Source organism: Rhea pennata, chromosome 5 (assembly GCF_028389875.1).
Source record: "Rhea pennata isolate bPtePen1 chromosome 5, bPtePen1.pri, whole genome shotgun sequence".
In the NCBI taxonomy this organism is placed as follows: domain Eukaryota; kingdom Metazoa; phylum Chordata; class Aves; order Rheiformes; family Rheidae; genus Rhea; species Rhea pennata.
This window is the reverse complement of record NC_084667.1, coordinates 11122871-11147962: the sequence shown is the minus strand read 5'-3', so window position 1 is coordinate 11147962 and position 25092 is coordinate 11122871.

Below are 25092 nucleotides of genomic sequence, written 5' to 3'. Positions count from 1 at the left end.
TCACTTGCCGTTAAGTGAGGATGGCATGAGGTTTGGTCCTGCACCAAGCCTGATTTGAGTCTGGCTCTACAAAAGGCTTCATGTCCGTCTTGACTAAATGCTTCACCTTTCTGGGCCTCATCTGCCCTACCTCACAGCCCCATAACGGTACGTTCTTGAATGTGTGCGAAGCTCTCAGATATTTTTGCGTTGGGAATGATATGGGATAGATAAACATACATTACACGCTGTTCGTAACACTTTTACATATTGATGACGATTTTAAAACAGTCTCCAACAACTGAAAGCTGGCATAATCTCAGGTATCCAAATAATTTCAAATTTCAGAATCCATCCTACAGAGAGACGTAGATTTATGAAAAATTAGTATTTCTTGATTTTGTGTGGTTCACTATCTGTCTTTGAAAAGACATTCTCAGTGTATGCTAGAAGGCTAAATCAGCATCTTTTTACATGTCTTTGGGTGTTAGTAGACGTGAAGGCGAGACCTCAAGAAAGGGCAGTGGGGGAGGTAGTCCTGTTTATTACACGGACCAGAATTTATCGCTGAATTTGTTGAGTCTGAGCACATTTTCTTTTGATTTTGGAGCATGCGTGGCTTGTGTTGAGTAACTACTTAAGTAGTTACGGCCTGGGACGAGAGCTTTATAACGCAGCAGCGGGCACCTGAGAGCCGTCACTTTGAAGCCTGGGGGGCCGGACGCGCGGCGCTGGGCTGGCGGCCGGTTCGGCGCCTGCAGGCTGCTCGGTACCGCGGTTATCTGTACCGCAGACTGGTGCAGCGAAACACCCCCCGGAGCAAACGCAACCGGCTCGCTGGCACCGGGGCTGGGAGGCTTCTTGAGGGGACGCAGGCTCAGCACGAACCCGGCAGCGGGACAAAAGCCGGGGGAGAGGGGGCGAGGGCTTTGCGGCATACGGAGCTGGGTTTGATTCATTCCCGAGCTCAGATGCTGCTTTGGGAAATGTATTCGCTTCAGGTCTCTCGCTGTGACTCTATAAACAGAGGCAGCGACTTGCATTTGGAGGCACTAAAAGTGATTTAAGTGATTCAGCCTGGGATTTCTGCCAAGCAGCACCTCCTTCTGTTTGCTGTGGGGGCTTTTCCACCCTCCCGCTTGCAGGTTGGTTTTTTTTTTTTCTCCCCCTCCCCTCCGTCTATGCAAAATATTTTGAGACTATCCTTTGAGATGGTCTCTTTCGTCTACAAAAAAAAAAAAAAAAAAAAAAGAAAGAATAAAGTTTGCTGCTCCAGATGGACAGCCGCTCGCTGCTTCTTTTGATGCTGCTTTTACAGGCTGGGCCAGGGCTGTCGGAGGCGCTGCCGCCCGGAGGCAGGTTCCCCGGGGCGCTGTGTCTCGCGCAGGCGGCTGGAGAGGAGCGCGGCGCTCGGGGGCCGTAAAGCCCCAGGCCCCAGCGACCAGGGCACACGGACAGAGCTTTTTTTTTTTTTTTTTTTTGGCAGAAAATGGTTTAACTAAAAATAGTTCTGAAGAGGAAAATATAAAGTTGTGCAAACTAAGCAATGTCTTTTATTTCCTTATTTGGTGTTACTGGCAGTAGTACGGATTTCTTCAGCGTGGCCGGAGGCAAACGGATCCATCACACTCAGCCTCAGATTTGCGATGCCTCGGCCACCGAGAAGGGCGATGTCCAGCGAGGCATGTGGCAGGATGCGGGTATCGCGGGGCAGGAGGCGGTACCACGCAGCCGCGGGCGGCGCTCAGCCCCCAGCGAGGCTCGAGCTGGGGCCAGGGGAGTGTTGCTTTTCCCTTACCACTCACAGCTGTGAGTGCTCTCCTTGAGCTGGGTGTCCTCCACCTTGATTTAAGTCATTAGTAGGGTAATCGTTTTTCGTTTTCTAAAATCCCTACTCAGCTTGGCTAGCAACAGATGTTGGATGCAGGTGTCCCGCATTCAAGGCAAAAGGTTTGCTAGCATTTGTTTTCTGGCTGAGGTTGTTGCTTTCTGCTTAATACAGGCCAGACACAGAATGAAAGGCAAGGATAAAAAAAGAAAAAAAAAAAACTGATTTTCTTGCTCTCTGTGGAGGGTGCTTATTTGCAAGAGAGCTGCAGGAAAGCCAAGTAGCAAGTTCCTATGACAAAGTTATAAAGGGCAGAACAGCTCCAACAGCAGACTGATTTGCCCAGAGTATCTGCTGGCCTAATGGCAAAGCTGCTCTTCCTCGAGGTCGGTCCTTGGGTTCCCTAAGGGAAGCTCTGGTCTTTGAACAGCAGGAGCGATACAGGGCAGCTGACAGCAAGGTGTTGTTCCCTGGCTGTCTTTTGGCCCAGCCAAACCTGGAGTAATGGGGCTTGACTGCTCAGATGGGATGCGGGGGGGAGGGAGATGCTGCTGAGCCCTGCTAAGGTTTGACTGTGTGTGCTAGGACCCTGAGCTGGAGTTTCAAGATCTCTGTAGCATCTCAATGTTGTGATAAAATGCTGCATTGCCTTTGTGAGCAAGTTGTTTATGGCCAGGGGCAACCTTCTAAATACGTATTTGTGGGAATATCTGCTTGATGGGGTTCTTGTCAAGGCTTATGGCTATGGCTATGGCAGTAACAAGATATTTCCCAGGAATCTCCCCTTAAACGTTTGTTCTTTGAAACTAGATAATTTGAGGGCCACATGCTGTGTAACAGAGGGGAAAGGGTTTTTTTCCCCAATCAGAAAAGAATTCAGGAGACTTATTTTAAGTTAAACAAAATAAAGCCAAGAAGGTGGGGGCAGTGGGTAACAAGCCTTTGAAAGAAAGAAAAATCTCACCGACTTACACTGCAGCTCCTTGTTCCTTAACCAAAATACAGCTGCTGTTAGAGCACACAGGGAGAATGTATACTGAAGGGTACATACGGAAAATGCAGGCAACATCTCTTTCCACTTGCCTAATCCTGTTCTAGGAGATTTTTAGTTTGAAATGAGAAGCTTTGTTGCATGAACTCCCTGTGCAACCATGCCCCAGCAACTGCATGCAGCAGTTCTTTGTGTGTTTGTCTGCCTCATACCATATGGTGCGCTTGTGCACTCCCATTTTTTTTCCTCTGAATCTCTCTTCAGAAAGTTGTACACCTAAAGATAACAACACATACATAACAAAAGTGAAGTTTACACTGAAATCCTTGGCTTAAAAGTATCACCTGGAGGAGAGACTCTCTGTCGACCCAAAGCCAGTGGATTTGGCTCGTGTTCCAGTTGTCGCTATATGCCCGTACCATGGGGAAGATGCTGGGAAAGGTGCAAGTGGGGAGTACGAACAGCAAACATCTCCCCTATACTGGTAAGCCCTCAGGGGTATATGGGCCTTGAAGGGATCATGTGAGGGAATAGAGTAGAGCAGCGCTGTCGCTGCTACTCTCAATCACATCACCTTGTAGGATCAGCGAACCTGGTCAGCTTGTTCCCTGCTAACCCTCCCATGTATCACCCTTGTGCCCGGCAGAGCTCAAACGCAGCGCAGAGTCGAGCGCTGGGTCCAGAGCACGCGTCCGTGGTTAGTAACAGATGATCCTAATCACTGCTCCTGGAGGCCAGGGCTGGCTGATAGCTCTCTCTTCTGACCACTGACCCCATAATCTTCTCATTCCTGAGAAGGAGCAGATATTGTGAACAATGGGTTTTAGCACTTGGGACAAAAATAGTTCTCTTCTTGCTCCAAGAACGTAGATAGCAGACTACAGGAGCAGCAGAACGACTGCGCAGCTGAAGCGCAGGCCTGGAATGATCTACACTGTGTATCTGGCTCTGTCACAGGCTTTTCTCAGTGACCTTAGGAAAATTACTTAAGGTGTCTCAGTCTCATTCTCTTCCTTGGGAAAAGTCAGGATGATAACAACAGATTCCTACTCAAGAAGGGGCTTTATGAAGATACATTACTAAAGGACGTTTATTAAATGCTTTTAGCTTTCCAAAGGGAAAATGGGAAATAATAGTAGCAGTTGAGAAATCCACTTTGTTGAAAATGCTTCTTTATGAAGAGAGTGGTTTCACTGCTTCTGCAGCAGCCCTTAAGGCTGTGTTACCACCAAAGGCTAGTCTCATGAACTCTCCATTTACACTTTAAAACCTCTACATAGGCTACAGAGTCACAGATGCAGCTGCAAGAAGAAACCACACACCACAGTCGTGCAGGTGCATGTGGGCCCCAGTGGGGAGGAATATTAACTATTTCCTGGTAATAGGAACACAGCGGTCCTTCACGCAGATAAAGTAATCTCAGAGTAGTTCCAGGACACAGTCTGTGCGGGAAGCTACTGTCCAACCGAATACAGAACTACGCTTAGCACAGACCATGGCTTAAATGATTACAGACTAAAGGTTCCCGATTCTCTATCAAATTCAGTTGAGTTTGTGCATTGTGTGCCCTATATACTCAATGTGGCATGGAAAGCTGTCAGTCCGTGATTTCTTTTACTGTTAGTTTAAAACTTTGGTTTGGAAGGTATAGCTGACATTTACCACAGTATGTTCAAGTTCAGATTTTTTTTTTTTTTAATAAGCTGATCTTATGCTTTACAGGATCATTCTCTATACCCATGAGGTACCTGGGAATTAGAAGAATAATTCATAATAGATAATTTATTAGAAGTGTCCTATATGTTTAGAGGAAAATTGTCTATGTCATAATTCTCTCTAATTACGATTATTCTGTGAAACTGAAACTGCGTGGTTGTTTGCTAAAGTAACAAGGTATGTTTCTCTTCTCTGAAAGGATTAAGGTCAGAGTCAAGCATGTCCAAGGCTTCATAAATTATCTTAAATTCATTTTCTGTGAAACTGCTTTCAGTTACCTGGTGTGATAGACTATCAAGATGCAAAGTATTTTTTTTTTGTTTGTTTTTTTTTAATACACTTAATATCTGTGAACCTAGTAGTGCTGGCTGAGCTGAAGCTGTTGCAGGAGATAATGGTGTTCTGCTGGAACACGGCAATGCTTTGATAAACTCTGATGATGGTAATGCATTGAAATAACAACATGTGGTATTGCAATCCACCCACACATCATCATGCATCACACCATAAATGTCAGGATGTGCTGATGACTTGGTTTCTCTCCTAGAATCACAAAGCTGGCAGTCCTAGCTGCGATGCTCACAACAAACTGTTGTTCTATTTCATGTCTTTGACTGAGTCCTTCTTACTTGAGGTGGTGGTAGAGCCTGGTTCTTAAAGATTTAAAAATGGGATTTAGAAAAATACTTAGCTATCCAAAAGTTTCCATACTAGTAGAACCCTGCCTGAACAGCAGGAGGCTGTAAAACTAGGCAGAAAATCCAATGTGCAGGAAGTCTTGCATGAGATTTTCATTTCTTCTTGCTTTCAAGCAGAGTAGAAAGTAACCTCTTTCCTTTGATTCTACTTGAAATATAACCAGAAACTTTTCCAAATGTTTTTGAACTTGCACATGCTTGAAGGCTTAGATTTGGCATAAGTTTTAGCAGAGTGTTAGGGTGGTAGTTAGTTTGGATGATAGCAGAAGTTGAATTTTATCTTTCCTCTATGTCATAACAAAATGGTTAGGAAATATTTTCTTACTTTTGTCATCTTGTCTTTTTGATTAAATAAGACAATACATTCATAATAACTTGCCTTCAAGAGTTTCCACTTTTCCTACTGCTAGTGGAACAAAAGTAAATGTGAGAAGTTTTGGGGAAAATTGCTTGCATGGATCAGGCTAAATACAGAGAAGGCCTGTCTGTATTTAGATTGGGACCTGGATGATTCCTTAAACTATAACCCTGAAAAATCTCAGCTTCTGCTTAACTCTAGAAACATCAGCTTTCAACAGGTACTTCAGCTCTTGACATCAAAAAATCCTATTTCACGACTATGAAAGTTCTATTCCTGCACATGCTTACTAGCACTTCAGTCTCTGTAGGTCAGGCTCCTAGCTCACACTGAAGCTGAATGGAGACCCAGAAATTAAATTATCTTAAACATAGCTGGTCCACTAGGAATTCTTCTATCTTCCTCTTATTTAATGCTACCAATGTATTGGGGAAATGAATTTAATTCCCTTCTGAAGACCTTCAAATTCACACTTCCCACCTCTCTAGAAAGTGTTCTACTGATTAGAGAGGAGATTGGGGTGGGACATCTCTACTTCTCCTCTTGTGGGCCTTCCAGCAGGGCAGAGGAAGACAACAGAATTCATTGGGTTAGGGAAAAGACAGTGGTTGTGGCTATGATGCCCACTGCTGCAGGCATTCACCTGGCCAGGGCCTTGCTTCCTTACCCTGTTCCCAGGACTGTTTCTGCATTCTACACTAAGCAACCACTGCATAAAGTATTTAAACATTCCTGAGAGCAGGGCATGTAGCCCAGGATGTCCCTTACCATGCAAGTGTTGAACCACAACAGTTCTGTACTTTCCTGCTAATCCAGCTAATCAGTATGTTTTTCTCACGAAGGTATTTCTTCTACAAGAGAGCTTGGGCATACCCTCAAGTCACCTATTGCTTAGTAGCCAGAGTACTTGCTGAACAGATAGGAATTTATGGGGATTGAAGGGGGTGGGAAAGGGCACTAGGAGGGCTTCAGTGCATTTCCCACTCTTGGCCATTAGCACCTGTTAATACATCATGCAGTCTTGAATTATGTGATGTGATGGTGGCTATACAGCTGCACAGTACATATATCCCTCTGCCTTTTGATCAGACCCATGCCTGTTCCTGCCTCTTAAGAGGTCTGAACCTCCTCAGGTTTGTGGCTTTTGCTCCATGGGACTAAAACGTAGGTATCACAAAGCCTGGCATGGTGGTGACCAGTTTCTCTTTGGGACCTGGCAAGTAGAGTGTAGGAGTGAAGCGTAATCATATTTTGGTAGCATTCAGCTTTTGGTCTTCTAGGTGAAACTGCCAGTAATAACTAAATACCCCTTAGTGCTGTTATGGCAGTGATACTTTGTCACGAGAACTCTCATCCACTGCTTACCGAACCAAACTGGTGTCATGTCATGAAGAAGAGTCCCTTAACAGCAAGAGCTTTTCATGGCTGTTGTGCAGAGAGGCTTAAAACCAGGGAAAAGTCTTGCAGAACCCATTTCCAGTCTACAGAGCCACCAATTCCCACAGCATGGCTGATACACAGATTTAATTGCAAATGTGACCCAGTGCACAGTTTTCTAAGGCAAAGGACTTGGGAAACTTCCTGCACACGGACGTAGCCTGTGCCTCCTCTTTTAAGTACTGCAGGGGAAATGGAAGAAAAAGAAACACCAAGGGTGGGAATTAAAACAGAGTTTTCATTTCCTCTTTCTTGTTTGTTACTTGGTCCTTCTCTAGTAAAAGAAAAAAAAATACAACAACAATAAAAAAACAGCTGCACCTGGGGTTTTCACATAAATGTTCTCTTGCACTTCAACTCGTTCACCTCCTGGTAACACTGAGCTCCAGAAAATACGGCACGCTCTCTCTTTAAGAAAGGCTGCTGTCTGCCCAGCTGTTGACTTGCCTGAAGGTGAGACCTCTGCTTAAATTCATGGCTCCAGCTGTCAAAAGCAAAGAAAAGCAGCTTTTCCTTGGCGGCTCTCTGCTTTGGGTAGAATTTGACATCTTCCTCAGTCAGCAGAATTTAATCAGCATCGAGTGCCCACAGCCTCCCAGCTCCACCACTGCTCCGCTGGGGGGTGGGGAGCCAGACCCGGGGAGGAGGAAAGGGGGAGAGTCCGCGATGCAGCAGGCACAAACAGACAAGCACACAATCACCGGTTTCTATAAGAAATCCAAAGCTTGTTGCCGTCTAGAAAGAGCCTCATTATATCGCTTGACTTAAGGATTGCTGTTATCATTCAGTAACCTTATCCTGCTAAGGCTTTACTGTGTCTTCCTGAGAAGCTGAGAGCGGGTAAATGCAATGAGTTATTGACAGCTGACAGTGATACTGATTTCCAAAAGAAAGCTGATGAAATGGGCCCAAGGATGTGGTTTCACAGACCTAGGTGAACAAGTAAAGCCAGGGAGCAATCTATAAGAGCACGACACCTTGTTTGCTTTTCTCCTAGGGGAGAGTTATTTTCACGTAGATATCAACAAACACAATGATCCAGCTCATGTAGCAGAACTGCAGACCCAAGCCTGTAACCTATAAAGCCCAGCAGCTGATGCATTCATGAACTTCAAATGGTCAGAACAGGCTTGTATGTACAATTAAGCTAGGAAGCTTAATTGACTTCTAATCCTAGACTTCTAATCACTAGAATTCTAATCCTAGAAGTAGGATCTCACTAGTTTTCCCCGCTATTGTTAGCGCTTTCCTGCAGCCAAACTCCAGAATCCCCCAGAACTCGAGAGAAATCGGGAGCAGTTCAGAGCCGGGGAGGCAGTGCTGCGGTGGTTCCCGTCAGAAGTTTCGGTTCTGCGCGCTTGCTGCAGCGCGGCCGTTCGGCGGGTCCCTTCGCGCTGCGCGGTCCTTCCTGCGGAGCCTGCCTGTCTGCACCGGGACCCTCGGCGCTGGGGAGCTCCTTTGGCGCGAGATGGTTGCTATTACAGCGCAAGTGCGCATGGTGTTGTTTCTCAAGGAGACTTTATATTAGTCCTTTCCCATTTAAAACAATGTATTCACAATAAAGGTTATCTGTATATATGTTTTGAACACATGAATTCCAGACATTCCTACATATATAGGTCATTTCTAGCACCTGCAGCTCTTACCCATTTCCTGACAATGTCATTGTGCCCACTGAGGAGAGGAAGGACATGCTGGTTTTCTTAATGTTTACCTCTTCCAGCTGTTTGGTATCAGCTTGCATAATTGTGCAGAGTTAAATCAAAGGAGGTGGCTGGGGGAAGCAAACAGGAAATGAAGCAATGCCCAAGATAAGTCAGACAGCTCAGGCAGGGAGTGGTTGTACGCTGGGAAATACCCATCTGCCTGCCTCCAGTTTTCTCCTCCAGGCCCAAGCCCGGGCTGAGAAGGGCACTGAAGCGCTGAGGGCCTCTGCCTGGGCGAGAAGAGGGCCTGAGAAAGCGGGAGCCGCTTGTGCGGGGAGCTGCAGCGAACGAAGGCAGGCGCGCCGGCAAGGGCCCGTTGCTCCCAGGGTGGGGAGAGAGCGCAGGTGTACCTCCACCCAGGAGCCTGACCGTGGTCCGCGTAGCTCTCGGGTTGTGAACTGTATACTACTGCAGCCGTGAATGTGCGTGGGTTTTTTTTTTCCTTTTTTCTTCTTCTTTTTTTTTCCTTTCCTCCCCCTTTCATTGTTCTTTTGTATTTGGGGAATGAACTCCGTAAAACCTGTATTCATCGTTTCTGCTCAGCCACATGACAACCTTCTACTGAACTGTATCCTGGAGGGCTGATGCAGCCGCAATAACGAGATTCCTCCTGCTTTGGTCATTAACAACACTGCATTTCTCATTTCACAGAGCTGGGGGAGGGCACTGAGACCAGCAGAGGAAGCAAATCCCACCGAGGATACTATTACAACGTGAAAGAGGCTATTTACCCTGCTCATTTTGTATAGTATTCAGCACTCAATGCCCTACCAAAGGACATACTTTTTATCCTGGTACTGCCCATCTTTCGCAATGTTTACTTTAAAAAAAATCTATTACTGATACGGGAGTTTTTAAAATTACAATCTTACTTCCCTTCTGAAATGTCTCTTTTTAAATCTTTATACCATTAAAAGGTACAGTATGGATCCTGTATTGCATATGAAGTTTCCTCTCCTCAAATGATATCTCACTTACAGGAGCAGCTAACTGAAGACATCTGGTAGATGCAATTATCGGAATTCTGCACATTTGTTTTAGATATGGTTTTCCACATTACTCAGGGCTAATCTATCTAATCTTGCTTTACTGTCAATAATGTTACATGCGAACACAATTTTCCATCATCAACCAAATTCAGTCAGTGGTGAAATACGATTTGTCAAATTTTTAGTATTATTTCCTTATTGACTGATGGAGTAGATGTACACGTTTATTTTAATAATTCTTCCCAGCCCGTCATAACTTGAAGAGGTGAAACACAAACTCACCCACCGGTCCTTAGCCTTTGTTCACTCTAACACCGTTTCATGGCAAGAGGTGAATTTTGTGACTGGTTTTACGTCTGTAGGATCACCTACTATAAATGCATGACTTGTGGGAGATGAGCCAACTAATAATGTTGGGTGAATGAATTGATGGAAAAGACTGAAGCAGATTTTCTTTCAGAGTTAGTCAGGAATAGGGATAGTTTGCTAAAGGTTCTAAAGTTTTCATTAAATTTTGTGAAAGAAAGCTACACTGACCATTTTACAAAGCAGCCAGTCTTGGCAAATGTCTGCAGAATGTTTCTCTCGACCAACTCCATTTTATCTATTTTCTAAAAAAAAGACCTATGGACTCTGACATAGCCAAGTTACTGTGGCTTACTAATGCCAGTGTTAGCTAAACCTTGGAAACTGAGCAAATGTGTGCTTTCAGCTGGGGCAAACATAAGATAAATGCTGTTAACTTTTCTTTAGTGCAAAAACTAACATGTTCTAGCTCTCAGTGAGAGACATGATTGCAGGTCAGTCAGTGCACCTTAGCTGATGGGCAGTAACTTGCTAAGCTGCAGTTAGCCTGAAGTCCGGTGAAGCCCTGGGTCTTCCGAACAAGGACAACTGTCCTTGTGCCTGACCTGGGGAACACAGCAGGAAAGCGTATTATTAGTGTTATTTAATTTGTATTACTGTGATACTTAAGAGCTCCGGTTTGGATTAGGACTCTGTTGTGCTAGGCACTGTATAAACACACATGCAGGAATGACGCTGTCCTCGAGAGCTGCCTGCCTTACACAAACACACACAGGAGCCGGGTACAGTTTCACACGGAGGTTGGCCTTTGTCTTCCTCAGCGCCTTGCGCTGTGCTGAACGTGCCAGCTCTTGCAGATCATCCGTATTTGTCAGCCCACACCTCAGCCTGCTCTTTACGAAATTGGGAACTTGCCAAGTTCATGCATCTGTGTGGCACACAGCAGGTTACCCAGAAGGATGCTCGAGGCCAAGCTGGGCTGGCCGTGTGAGTTTATTTCAAGGGCAGCTACAAATAGTCCCCATATGTTGCAGTTCTGAGTGAACAGAGAGACCTGGGCTTCAGCTAGCTGAGCCTGGGAAACAGGAGCCTAGCCCCAACCACCTCATGCCAGGCAACTCAGAGGTCTAGCTGAGCCGGCACTGGCAATGGTACAAGGCTTGTAGGGTACAAGGCTGCTACATGCTTGATCCATACAAGATTTCTGAGCAGCCAGAAGGACTACGGGGCTCCTACTCCTGTGCTAAGCATCTCCTCTTCAGCTTTGAGACAGGCTGTTAATATACAGTAACGAAACTGGTTTTGTATACTTTGGAGGAGGTAACTCAAGCAGGAACAGAGGAAAGCTGTTAGTTTTCTGCATGAGAAATGTTTATTCATTTTCCCCAAACACTGTTAATGAGACTTCTGGCTTTGGCAGAAAAAATCCTACTTTATTTCCTGAAGCCTGCTAAATAAAGATGAATCATAGGCAATTTTCATATGATTTGAAGTGGAGCTCCTTCCTTTACCCTATGCATGAATGGCAGGGTGACTCCTGAAAGGGAAGTGGATGAAAACCTGATAGGATAATTTACTATGTCCAGGGGCGTGCAGTGATAGTCTTAGTGGTGTGTATCTTAACAGTGCTTGGGATTTCTCATTTTCTACATGAGAAGAGCTCTTATTTTCTCTTAACTTCCTGTCTTTCAACATTAAAGATCTGACTACATTACTCTTTCAAAACTCATTTAGAAAGGTTACATTGCTTTTTATAGAGAACTAGTAACTTGAGTTGTATTCAGGAGTTTCTCTACAGAGTGCCTGTCAGTACAGAGTTCTCCAGTATCGGTACAGGATGACTTTAAATCTGTGTTGTATGGATAGACAGTGTGCTGCTTGCAACCAAAGAGTTTTATGGGTTGAACTAGTGATGTGGGCAGATAGAGAGAATGCATTTATATATCAAAAGATGTGAGAATTCTCAAAACCTGTATAAACCTGATAAACGAGACCCACCCTTTGTTCAAGATGGCTTTGTTTTGTTTGCAAGTAAAAAAGCAGTGCAGTAAACTAACTGCCATCTCATTGATAAAGCAGTTTAGTTCAAAATAGGGGTACAGAGCTTATACCGTTCAGCTAACCTCACAGTGCAAGTGAACTGCTCGCTCAATATGATCAGTTATTTTTTAGTAAAAATATGTATTTCCGCTTTGTAGACAAGATACATAAACATTTGACCCCTGAAAATATGATATATAGCTAAAGACAGTCTTTGAGAAACCTGGAGTATGTATATGCATTATAAACTCCTCTCTCACAGGGCCAGCACTGTAGAAAAAGGGATGATGAGTTGTGTCTTTGGTCTTGCTCTCCACCCCCGCCCCTTCATCTCCACTGCACTTCCCCCTCCTTTTGCTGTGGGATGTGCCAGTACTTGTCTTGGCAAAAGCCAGTCTGGGATATTAAAGCTAAAGAAAACTCCAGTACATCCGTGACTAACCCAGCCTTTACCAGACCTCCTCTCCTCCCCACCCCAGCGCTCTCCAAGAGTGTATGTATGTTGGTGTGCTCTGGGGAGACACAGAAGGACAGCATCTGCACAGAGCTTCGCGTGCTGCCTTGCAAACACGCATGACTTGTGCTCTCGTAACTTAGGGCCCTGCCAGAAGTACAATTTGAAATGTGTGTAAATGCATGTTGCCTACAGACAGATCATCACAAGCACCAACAATCATGTGAAAATAACAGGGCATTTCTATTTAGTATGGTCTTGGTCTGCATTTTCAATGGGGAAGTTAAATCAACAAGTGTTTTGCTGGCAGTCTTAGAAGCTAGGGGCCTTTCTTTTGTGCTCAGGGCAGGTAAAATCAGCACACTGAAGTATGATTTCCACCCTCCACTACACCACACCAAGTTACTGGCATGTTTGTTCTCCCTGTCGAGTCAATCTTTGGCTTTTCTGCAAAGATTGCCCTCAGAAGTACCTTTTGCTGATGGTGATTTCATGACCATTAGAAATTGTACAGCAGTTCATTTTCCAAAGAAGCTCCCAGTCAACAGTTGCTGGATGAAGCATGGATTTTCCTTCAGCTGCAGTTAACTTGCTTCTGGATTTTGACCAGTGACCTAGATGTGAAAAGCCTCAGTTCTCCCTGAACTGACGGTCTCTGGTTACTGGTCTTATCCTGATTACTAAAAACTAAATGACCCCAATGACCTAGGGAGTCAGCAGCCATACTGTTCTCAATAGATAAGCATCTATACAGTCCACATAAAAACTTAAGATAGAAAGGGATCTATTAGGTCTTCCATATCATAAGACACTGTTAATAACTTCTGAAGCTACATCTTAACCTTGTTCTCTATTTTGCCCTTGTTAAATTTAATGGAAGATTTTTATATAACCTTACTCCACTAATCATTATTTTATACTAATTTATTTTTGTGTTAAGGTCATGCTTTAGTTTAAACAGTTCTTTTTCTCTCCCTGGCGTTTTCTTGCCAGACATATTTCAAGAGAAGACTCATATCCAGCTCCCCCATTGTTTTGCTGCTATATAAGTTGGTTTCTTTCAGGGTCTTCAAAGACAGACTCTTCATTTCCCCAATTACCATTTGTTCTTGTCTGTCTTTTTGTAAATCTGAGTGACCAGGACTGTCTATGTTGTTCTGGATGAGGTTCTGATACTGCCTTACGCAATGGCAGAAATATTTTCTATTTAACTAATATATCTTGTCTAATACACCCTCTAATTATGTTTACCTTTTCCATGGGTGTATTGCATTGGTGGCTCAGTTATCCTCTGATGGATGACTGTATCTTTTTTCACCACTGTTTCTTCCAAGCAATGTGTCCCTGTCCTTATAGCAGAAATCCTTGTTATCTAGGTGTATGGCCTTCTATGCTGTAATAGTGAATTTCTGAGGTCATCAGTTTTTTTCCTGATAATCTAATCATTCTCTCTATTGATGAAGCATCTCAATTTTGTGTCTTCAACAAATTTAATTAGCATGTTGTCAGGGAGAGGTGGGTTTTTTTTTTTATGCCTCCATTAGCCTTGCTTAAGACAAATGGCAAAAAGCTACTTTAGTCTTTTACTATTCCTGGTGGGAATCTCATTCCTTAAGTTACAACATGAAAATTCTCTTGCAGCTCTCTGCTTCATCAATGGTAGAAGCCATGTGTCCACCTTTGCCATTTTTGCTGGATGTTTTTCTCCAGTGCAAGAAAGGTAAGACAAAACTAACTTCTTAACCACACAGCCCAGCCCAGCAGAAGCTGACTACGGTACGATCACCTTTGAACAGAGCTGAGGGCTAGATTCCTAATGTACTTGGCAAAACAGCTGACATACCTCTGAACGGGGACAGAAAAGGATTTCTGTTGTAAATTCATCCTAACTGTGATTTATCCTAGAGCAATCCAGGAGCCATTATGCAGACAAGTTTTACTGGAGTTCAGCAATATCTAGTTGTGCCCTTTATTAATTCCAAAGAGCTGGCATGGAAGAAGCTAGGAAAAAAATGGTTTCTATTTTGTGTAGCCATACACTGTCTTCAGTCTGGTCCACTCCATGGGGGAAGTCTCAGAGCCTTAAGTAAGTGCAGCATTTCAAAACATTCAGAACAAACCCGAAGCATTTGTAAAAACCACATAGTGTACAGTTAATACATCCAGATGTGCTGTCAGCCTCACAGCTCTGCATCAGAGTGGATGGAACATGTAAATCTTGGGAAAGTTAAAGCTGAAAGAACAGTGATACGCATAAAGTGTGTTCCTTCCAGAAGAAAGAGGGGGATGAGGTGTTATCATTCTACATTAATCACTCACATCTCCAACCTGCCTAAATCCTCTGAAAAGAACCAGCAAAGAAAACACCAGCTGCTGTAGCTCCTACTTTCTCCTCAGTACCCTCCAGGCTCCCTCCCTCCTCCTTGCCTTCCCCAGACTGTGTTTATTTTTACTTCTAGTGAATCAGCCAGGAACTTGCTCCCTGCAACAAGAACAGCTGAGAACAAGCTGCAGTTTGTACATTCCCTGAAACCTTGGATTTGTTTTGTAGCTTACGATCAGCAGCAAAATAGTGGAAAAAAGAGAGAAAGTGATACATCTCTTCTTTCTCACCCAGAGAGATGGACTTTCATTCTGCATAGAGTGGGACTTCCCCAGCTTGCTCCTTGAATGCACGTCAGCTTTCACTAGAGATTTTAAGCATGCTTAGTTTATGGAAGAATGTTGTCATCACTTTAACTATAAGTTCTTTGGGAAAGGAATCATTGTTTTATATAGGTATGCTTAGCTCCTACAATAATCCTGATTGATTGCACCAAAACACTACACTGTAACATAAATAGCACTGTAACTCTTCATTTAGCAATGGGTGCGGCTTCTCCCATTGCCACAATGTAAGAACTACTGTAGTGAACACAAAAGGATTCACCCTCCAAGCTTATCGCACAGTGGCTCCCCCAGCTGTAGTGTGAATACTGTGGCCCACACCTGGGGCAGAGATAAGCGAGTGCTTGTGTTAGTGAAGTTACTACCCATGGCAGCTAAGTCCAGAGGCTGCAAACCTGCCCAAGAACAGTCCATAAGAGCTCTATCACGTGATTCAGCAAAGAACTGTTCCCCAGGTCCTCTTACAGCGGAAATGGAGGTTTTACTTCTTCACATTTAGTGCAAATCATCATGGGTGACAGCCAGGTACATGACAAAGGAGGTAGCAAAGAATGGCAATTAGTGACAGAGAAGTAGATGATAGGGAGGAGAGAGAGAGAGAGAAAGAGAGAGGAAAGATATAGGGAGAAAAAAAGGAACTGAAACACACACTCCCAGAAGTGTATGTATGTTAGAAAACAGGAAAAGAATAGTGTGTATGTGACAAAATCATTCTTCTGGGGATGAGCATCTTCCTGAGTCAGGGGGAAGGTTCTCTCTCTGATACCTCTCTGGACTCGACCTGTCCTACTATGGATTCTCCTGCCACACTTCAGTCATGATCCTTAGGAGGATCCTACTATTGATCCTCAAGGAGCAAGAATTTTAGGAAGCCAGGTTTGGAGTCTTGTCATCCAAAGAGCTAGGAAATCTTTATTTACAGAAACACAAAAAAATCTTTTTTTCCGTGCTCTTGTATTCAAATAGGCCAAAGGCCATCTCAATATTTGTCATCTAGCAAGTCATTTGTCATCTGATTAATATCCAGCCTTTCAGCTGGTTAGCCTTTGAAAGACTTGAAATGCTACACTTGTCGCCATGCTGAATGGAAACCACTCGATTTCTGGAGAGGTGTCACTCCCTCACACAGTGCTTTCAGCCACAGAATGTGCTGTGAGACTGATTTGTCACTTAGGCACAGGCCTGGTGCAGAACTGCTAATCTCTTTCAGATTTAAGAAGCTGTTTGTTGCCAGGACTTCTCTGCCAAAAGATAATTTTATTATACCGATAATCAGGTGCCCTGCAATGATAAAATGCCTGTTGCTTGTCTCCATACGAAGAGTTTCTTCTGACAAGCTTCTTAATATGGCAAACCATTTATGTTATGGAAAAGCAGAGCCTTTTACTGAAAAGTACCAAAAAAATCTTATCTTAACCTAGAAGTGAAGAAAGTGCAATTACTTAACTTGTTTCTGAAGTCTGACCTCTATACATAATAGATTTTCTAGCATAGCAATGAATTTTATATTGCAATTACAGGATAGAGCAAGTCTATGCTATAATTTGTAGCTGACTGTAAAGTAAGTGAGAGATTCATGTTAACGTGGTCAAATAATTAATATGTTGGTAACAGCTGAAGTGGTTGGGCTAGAGTGACAGGCACCTGAAATAGCATTCAATGTATTGCTATTGCTAATTACAATATTGTTCACTATGTTGATTATGTTCCACTAACCTTGTTAACTAGTCCTAGCAGCACTGTGTGCAACACAACAGTCAGGGCACCATGGCTCCATGTGTAGCTGATGCCATGTCACTGGACACAGCTTGTCCCTGTGCTCTTCTCCTCCATGAAGAGCACTCCAAGATTTTCCCAGAATGCATGCAGTAGGCTACGTGAAAGGTATGGATACTTAAACACAAATGACAGATGGTTATCTTCTGACAAACTTGCTCTAAGTATACTCTTTAATCTTCTTTGGAAAAATAAATTAAAAAAAAAAGATGAGAGAACACAGTAGCTTAATTACAAAATAATGTTAGGTTTAGTGTAGATGAAGCCACGGTTTCATCCTAGAGTTTGTGGTTTTCTTTTTTTTATTTCGTGGTCTTGAGTAATCCTTTTCTTAATATTCTTCATAAAGACCTAGAGCACTCCTCCTTGATGTGATTTCAGTGGAGTTCTACCTCTCCTGCCATATTCTTGTAGAGATACCACACATTAGGTCACTGCATTTTGTAAGCCTGATAGATCTCCTACATGATGCATTCATCTGCTACTATGTTTCACTCTCTAAGCTCTATGCAAAAAATCACTGTGCCCTGTTCTTGGCAGTTCAAGTCCTGGAAATTTTCCTGCTTTTGCTGGCACTGTAACCCAATCACAATTTGTCTGAAAAGACCCTAGTGGAATTCTTAGGTGGATTTTATTTATTTATTTATTTATAATTCTTGGATGTGGAGGTTTCTGGTACACTGCTCTGTAAACTTATTGCAAGCCCTGTCTTCAAGTAATGTTCTTATTTTTTAAGGGTATAGGCCATAACAAAGGAATTGCATTTATAATATCTTCATTGTTTCTGAGAATTATCTTGGCAGTGTTGCATTTTAGGATCTGTGAACTTGACTGACAAAGGCTGGGTTACCTGCCACTGCAGACAGAGGTGACTCACTGGGGTTTGTATAGCATGAACACTAACAAATGACTTCCAACATGCCTGGGGCTCCCTGTCTGCTGCTCTGCGGTTAGTCTGAAAACAACATGTATTCTGAAGCAGAGAGAGGGATGTTGAAATAAAAAGAATGAGATAGCAACAGACTCAACTTACAGTTTGGGTATCTGTTTTTCCTGGTTTTGAATGACTCTAGTAGTAGTAAAGTTTAGTTTAATTTACTTTACAGAGCTACACCCTGCAATCCTTAATCTCAGAACATCTTTCAAAAAAGAAGGCCAGTCAGTGAGATAGGATGCTGACATGGATGAGGATCACAAGAGCTAAATTCCACCACAGCAGCAAGGGATGCTGTCAGAGCATGCAGGCAGTAGGAGGGGAGTAGGAGGGTAAGGGCACTCTGTGAACTGATAAGAGCGGATTAAGGACTTGGCATTGAGCAAACCATTAGATGAGAAGGACGTTATTAAGAAAGGCAGAGTGAGGAATCTCTGCTAATGCTCTTTCTGCTCTAATGAACTGAGTGCTGTTGAAAATGGTTATCAACAGTGTGTGCTCTCAAGATGGTGCTGAAAACCATCTACTAGGAAGGACAAGATGTTTTTTGGTGTTGTAAGAAAGCATGAGTGACTCTTGCTGACACTTACACTCCAAAAGAGTTGCATGTGGATCTCACTTTCTCTCTCATGGGAGGCAGAAGGAAGTATACGAACTAGTAATACTCAGTCTGCTGTTTCAGACCTGCTTCTAAGGTATCCAGGCCATTTATATGGCAGGGACATCTTTAAGCACTGATTATCTTGGCCTAGACCATCTCTGCCTCCTTTCCTCTGCTTTCTTCCAGTGGAAGACCTCGGTCCAAGGTGGGGGTGGAAGTTGGGGCAGAAGGGGGAAATAGGCAGACAGCTAATGTTGAAAACAGTTTTGCTATGCTTAGATCCTGCAGCTTTTTCTTTCCCCCTATTGTTAAATGTCATTGAATACCAGCAAAACAGGAAACTGCTTCCTCCAGCCTCTGACCCAGTGAATATAGTGCAGCTGCCAGTTGTTCAAAGTGGCCTCTCCACACCACCCTGTTCCTAGAAAGTATCTGGGCATTTGGAGGAGTGTTAGGGAATAGCAACAAATGCAAGCAAAGCTTGAATAAGCAGGTAAACTTGGCAGCTCATAAAAGAAGGGAGTTGTGCTGGAAATATCTGGTGCTAACAGTCAAAACTGTCACTGTTTTTCCAAAATTAGGGCTTACAGAAATAAGAGCAATAATGTCTAAGCTAATCTCTGTCACCTCGCTCATCTTGTAACTAACCTAATTGTCTCTTTGCTGTGCTGTGCAGCCCTTGCATCAGATAGCCTCACTCTGGGCTGGGAAGAAGCTATTGTTTTACAGGCACTGCAGCTTGTGTTGTGATCCTCCGATCTCAGAAGTCCAGCCAGGTCTTATTTGGTTAGGAGGTCTCAAAGGAGACAGGAAATGGTGCCCGTGAGTTGGTAGGTGACCCTTTTCTTCCTGAGAAAGCAAGACCCCACAGTATCAAGGGAACAGATGCTGCCGGGGGTTCTGTTGAAGAGAGTTGAAATAGAGGACATCAAAGACTTTGTGGCTCCATTTATAATTACACATTCCCTAGTGTTCACTGATATCAGGGGCAATCTCATCCTCCTTAACGTCATTCTGCTGACCTAGAATTCCCTTTGACTTTTTTTTAATATGGTCCCATATTCCTCATTCTATCCCCTAAGTACTTGCATAGGAAAAAACAAAAACAAAAAACCTCCCTGCAGCCTCACTGGGAATGTCTTGAGGAATTTTTTCTCAACTGCATTTCTGTGTTTCTGAAAGTAGGACACATTAATGTGAAAGAAATGATGCTCAACCCAATCTCTGTCACCTCATTACTCTTAAGCTCTAACTTAATTAATGCTTTGCACAGTTTTTAACCAGACTTTCAGTGTCTGCATATAAAATGGAGTGATGACTAGATACCCTCTTTCTGCTGGGAGATGAACTGTGAGGTTTGGTAGATATCATTTCTAGAGCACCAAGAAGGTACATTGTATTTTTCAGCTCTGATCCTGCACCACCGAAGTTCAAAGACGATTTGCGAAGACTGAAACCAGGATAGAATTCCATATCACAAAAATTACTTAAAGCTAATAGCAAAGTTTTAACCCCAGTGAGTTTACAGTTTGCAGCTCCAAAGACAGAAGTAATGTTAATGGCTACTAAATACTGATTTCTTGTATGCCAATATGATTTTATTGATGCCAGTGGGACTGCAAGGAAGAATTTGATGTTTTGTTTTCAGAAAGCCTTTGAGATCCTTGAGTAAAAAATTTTTATACAAAGTGAAAAGTACTTCTAGTGATAACTCTTGAAGTCTTATAATACTAGCTGCATTTCGTTCTCCTTATATCTGTGGATCTTTTGAGAAAGTGGTATTCTGGCTGCAGATCTGCCAGGACATCTTTGTAGCTGCGAAATCATGTAGTATATTGCAGTTGCTTTTCTAATGAGTAGTAGAAAAGTTAGCAAAATGGAAGAAATTTCCTGGGATATGTCTGAAATCCTGGCAAAAATCACTCCTGGTTCAAATACAGGCCAGAGTCTCCCATTTGGGTAGCCATGTCTTATCCCAGTAACCCTCAAAAATATAAATGCGGCGCACACTGAAACTTCATTTCACATCCCTAGAAATTTACATTATGCTCCAGTTAAGAGTACTAAATAATGAGGTATTACTATCAAGATGTTATACATATGGTCATGGGAGTAACTGGGGGTTTGACCACTCCAAATGTCTTGGTGTTGTAAGGCTGTGAACACATTCTGATTGTTTTTTGTTTACTTTTGTAAACGAGGATCTCATTTTTCTGGATTCAAAACTGATGCTATTGTTAGGTCATTTTTAAAGACTCCTTCCACCATGCTGTAAAGCATTCTCAGCCATACAATCTCTAGTTGATGTATTTGTGCAAAGTACAGTGTGATGTTTCTTCCAAGTGGCTGCAACATGCAGTTCCTGATTCAGAACGGAATTTAGAAAAAGCAGCAGCCAGGGTCTGCTCAGCTGTATCGCCTCACAGGTGGCACTGTTTCAGAACAGGCTGTTCTTTGCACTTCCCTATCCTCCGTTCATAACTGAAAGCTATCACTACAAATGTACTGTCAAAACATAGTGTGGATGCCCCATGCTCTTTTTTTTTTCTTTTTTTTCCTTTTTTTCATCCAATCATTTTGCTTCAATGTTTTGTACTGTTTTTCGAGGTTTATGAGATTTTGCTTGACCTGCCCTAGCCTTTTAAATGCACACACGTCTGGTGACATGTTGCTTCTTCTCCCTAGGCCTTTCCTCCTGTTCCGGGAGTTAATTGAATTGCATCTTTAATTTCCCCTTTCCTAGAGTATGCCTCGCATGGCTGCATTTTTCATATATTCATTATACTGTATACATGTCATTGCATAGAAAGTATTATTTCCACTGCATTGTCGCACAGGGTGAGCTGTGCTGCAGGGTTTCCTTGGAGAGCACAGATGACACCATCAGTTGTACTATTAACCAATTCAGCATCTGGGCTGCCTTAATTTTGGCCTTTTTGTCAGATTTTTGTGAGAGAGGCTGTCACAGAGGCTACTCACAAAATCATTTAAAGCATCCATGAAACACTTAACAATACAGTAAATATATACTCCATGTCTTCTCTGACAACTTAGAGAACCTTTCTAAAATCGAAAGAGTACTTCAAATCCACAAAATCCCCTCCCTTTCAATGCACAGTCTTTTTGTGTCTCACTCCATATAGGGCTTTGGTTTTCACTATAATAATAACATAGTGCATTAGAGTTTTAAGAAACATACCTATTTTCTGGTCTCCCTCACAAAATATAAATCACGGTTAACATTGCTGTTACACAGTTGAAGTCAGTATCTGTTGAATTTAAGGCAACAATTAACCTATCTTTAAAAATAATTTTGTGTAAATAATACTATATTAAATAAAATAGGTATTCAGTAAGACAGACAATTAAAAACAATTAGAAATGTCTAGGATGGAGCTCAGAGTATATTACCTGGATCCTAAGACATGAGAGAAGATTCTTGCGTTGCTTAGAGAGCTTTTCTTTGGAAGCTGACCATCTCACCAGTGGCTTAGCAGCTTTCTGGTGGCATATCCTGGTCTCAGGAAGGTCTTTCTAAAGTGCAGTCTTTAGTTCTCTACTAGAACCTATTACATCGGTAGTGCGAATCTCTTTCCTTTTCATTGTAACTGGCTGAACAGATAGGTAATACTGCTTTGTGCACATCTATCTTGTACAATAGCTCTCTGATCACTCTTTCCTTCCATGTCCTTGATTCCTTTTCGTAAGAGCCACCTATAAAGGTTTAGGACATGATCTTCAGACTGACATTCACCTGTATCCAGGTAACCTGCTACTTGCTTTGCTTGAAATCTATCTAGCACTTGTAAAAAGAATAATTGTTCCTTGCTCTTGTCTGAATTTTTCTTCTGTATATTCCTAACACTGAACTTGAAGGTGTTTCGGTAGCTGTTTCAGGATTGTCTTTCTGTCCAAGCAGTTCACTTAAATGTTCGCTCTAGAATGGTTTTCCTTTGCCCATTAGTCTCAGACCTGGTGAGGCAGTGAGGTGCTAATGATAGACGGGGGAGCGTGTGTTGGGGGGAAAGGGTTATGATGGCTTTTGCAATAATCCTGACTCTTTTTCCTGTGCAGAGTTACACCTTGACATGGTGCGCTTCAATTCACAGATCTAAGGGAATTACCAGAATGATCCATTTGTGAATTGTGGGCCATTATCTGTTATTAACTCATCTTGAGTACTGTGGTGAGCAAACTGTAAATTACAGTGTGTTATTACATTTCTGCTCACTGTGGTGTGCAGCAGCTGAATTTGTGTGATAGTCCATAATGAGAAGTATTTTTTTCTAGCTAATTCAAATAGTTCTTTGCCAACCTCTACTAAAGTTGATCAAAAATTTAATTTAATTTTGTTTCTCTGCTTCCTGCCCCTCCCACCACATGTAGCAGACTAGAAGATTTCACTGCTGTTTCTCTTCAGTACATGCTTGCTTCCAGGAAAACTTGGAAGCACAGCAACAACCTCCTCCAGTTCTCTGCCAGGTTTCCTTTGAGATTTAATGATTCAGGTGGCTTCATTTGCTAAATTTTTGCCAAAAAAAAAAAAAAAAAAAAAAGGATTTCTCTACTGACAGCATATAATAAAGTGGAGCAAACAGGACCAGGACGGCTGGTAGGAGACTTATTTTTATTGCCTGGTCCTAGTCACATGACAGATCAAGTTACAAAATACTCATACCATTGCCAGCTCTCAGGATCCACCAATTCCTCTTGCTACTGTTTTAATCCAAATTATCTTTTTTTTTTCTTTCTTTTTTCTTTTTTGTAAGGGAGGGGGCACGGGCAGGAGGGGAGCTACTACATTTGGGCAGCTGGGAGAGCAAAAGCAAGTATATCATGATTGGGAGTATTCCTTTAGTGTTTGTTCAGCACTTTTCACCAACTGAGTAGTTTATTCCCTCTGAGTGTTGGCAGCCTTTGGCAAAATGAAAGCAATGTCAGCATTCCCCTGTTCCATCTATTTTTTTAGAAGAAAATCATTTAAAATATTCAATTTTCACCTTGTTTTCATGATGAAGCCTTCTCCACTGATTGAAATGTGACTTTCTGATTGAAAAAGCAACTTTTAGGGTATCTGAACACTTTTACAAATTGGATTTCACAAAAATGTTTGCCATTCATGAAAATAAGCTTCCAAAAATATAGAAAAACCTTTGAAACAGATTGAATTTCTCAGGGAAGGAAATCCAGAAGATTTTGCCCACTGGTGGAGCCATTTCTCTTAGTAGTGGTGAGATGCAAATATTTTCTGAAAAACTGCTGATAAAACAGTGCATTTGAAGAAGGTAATTCCATCCAAATTTTCAGAGTTCTGTTTCAGAACTGCAAAATCCTCTATTAACAAGGAAGGCTGTCCAACATGTACAAAAGCAATCCCAGTAACACCTTGTGAACAAGCAGAAATTGTAAGCTGAAATCTATCACTCCTGCACAGTAATGACAGTTACAGTATTTGCACATCTGTGAGAACTCGCACTAAGAAAAAAACCTAGCTGAGTCCTTTAATTCGTGATAGGTTTTTGACAAATGTCAATCATTGTCAAGAAGAATTGAACTGTCAGATCGTTCAGTGGAAGTTTGCTCCATTTTTTTTCTGAGAAGCTCAGAATACCAATCATCTTAAGATATATACTCTCCAAAACCATGCTTTTCTAAGGCCTTCTGTTGTTTTAGATGCCTAAACTATGTAATTTATCATATGGCCAAAATATATATGCTATTACTCCATAAAGGTTTGAAAGTTTGTCCCCTGGTTCTTCCTTTTTCCTGTGTCTGGAGCCTGTGGCTGATCCACTTGTGGTTTCTTCTTGCTTCTTCACTCTGAAATATCTGCTTTCCTCCCTGAAGCAGGAGTCTGTCCTTAGAAACCTGTTTCTTCACAGTTTTTTCCCCTTTGTCCTTTTCTCCAGCTTGCAGCAGTATCTGAAACCTTGGCACTAGAGATTCCAGCAAGGCCTATCTTACCTAAATAGGTAGATTCCTAAGACTTTGTATAGTCTCTGATGCCACAGCTACTTCAAGATACCTAGATTAAAATGGGCATGGTTATGCCTATAGTACACTGAAGGCACACCTCAGCAACAGAACTGACCCCTAATAGATGATGATGATGATTTTCATGCAAAAGGAGGGAGAAGGATGGGACTCCATGGTACTCATGCCACAGGCATTAATGTTTTGTTGCATAAAACGTATAGAAAATAACGTATCTTTCTTCGTATTTATAAGCTATGGTGCAGGAAAGTTATGAGACTGGTTCAAGGCCACACAAGAATCCTCTGGTGAATTCAGGGGTCAGAATTCAGATGAGAGTTGTAGTCCCAATGTTTCAGCTTCAAGACCACCCATCTTCTCTTTTGGCAAGCATAAGTATAATGCATTTCTTCTGTATTCCAGTGTCTGTGATCATGAAAGTTTCCAAGAGGGAGTATGTTGCAATTGTTTGAGCTTTTCCATTTCTGTTCTTTCACAAGCTGCCTATAAAAATCTGCAAAACTACTGCACAGTCCTCATTCAGATCTCTTAAAAATTCTACCATTCTCTTGATTTCTGAAAAGAAAAATCGCTTTTAATTAGGAGTTTATGACTGCTCCTGCAACTGGCCAGCATTGG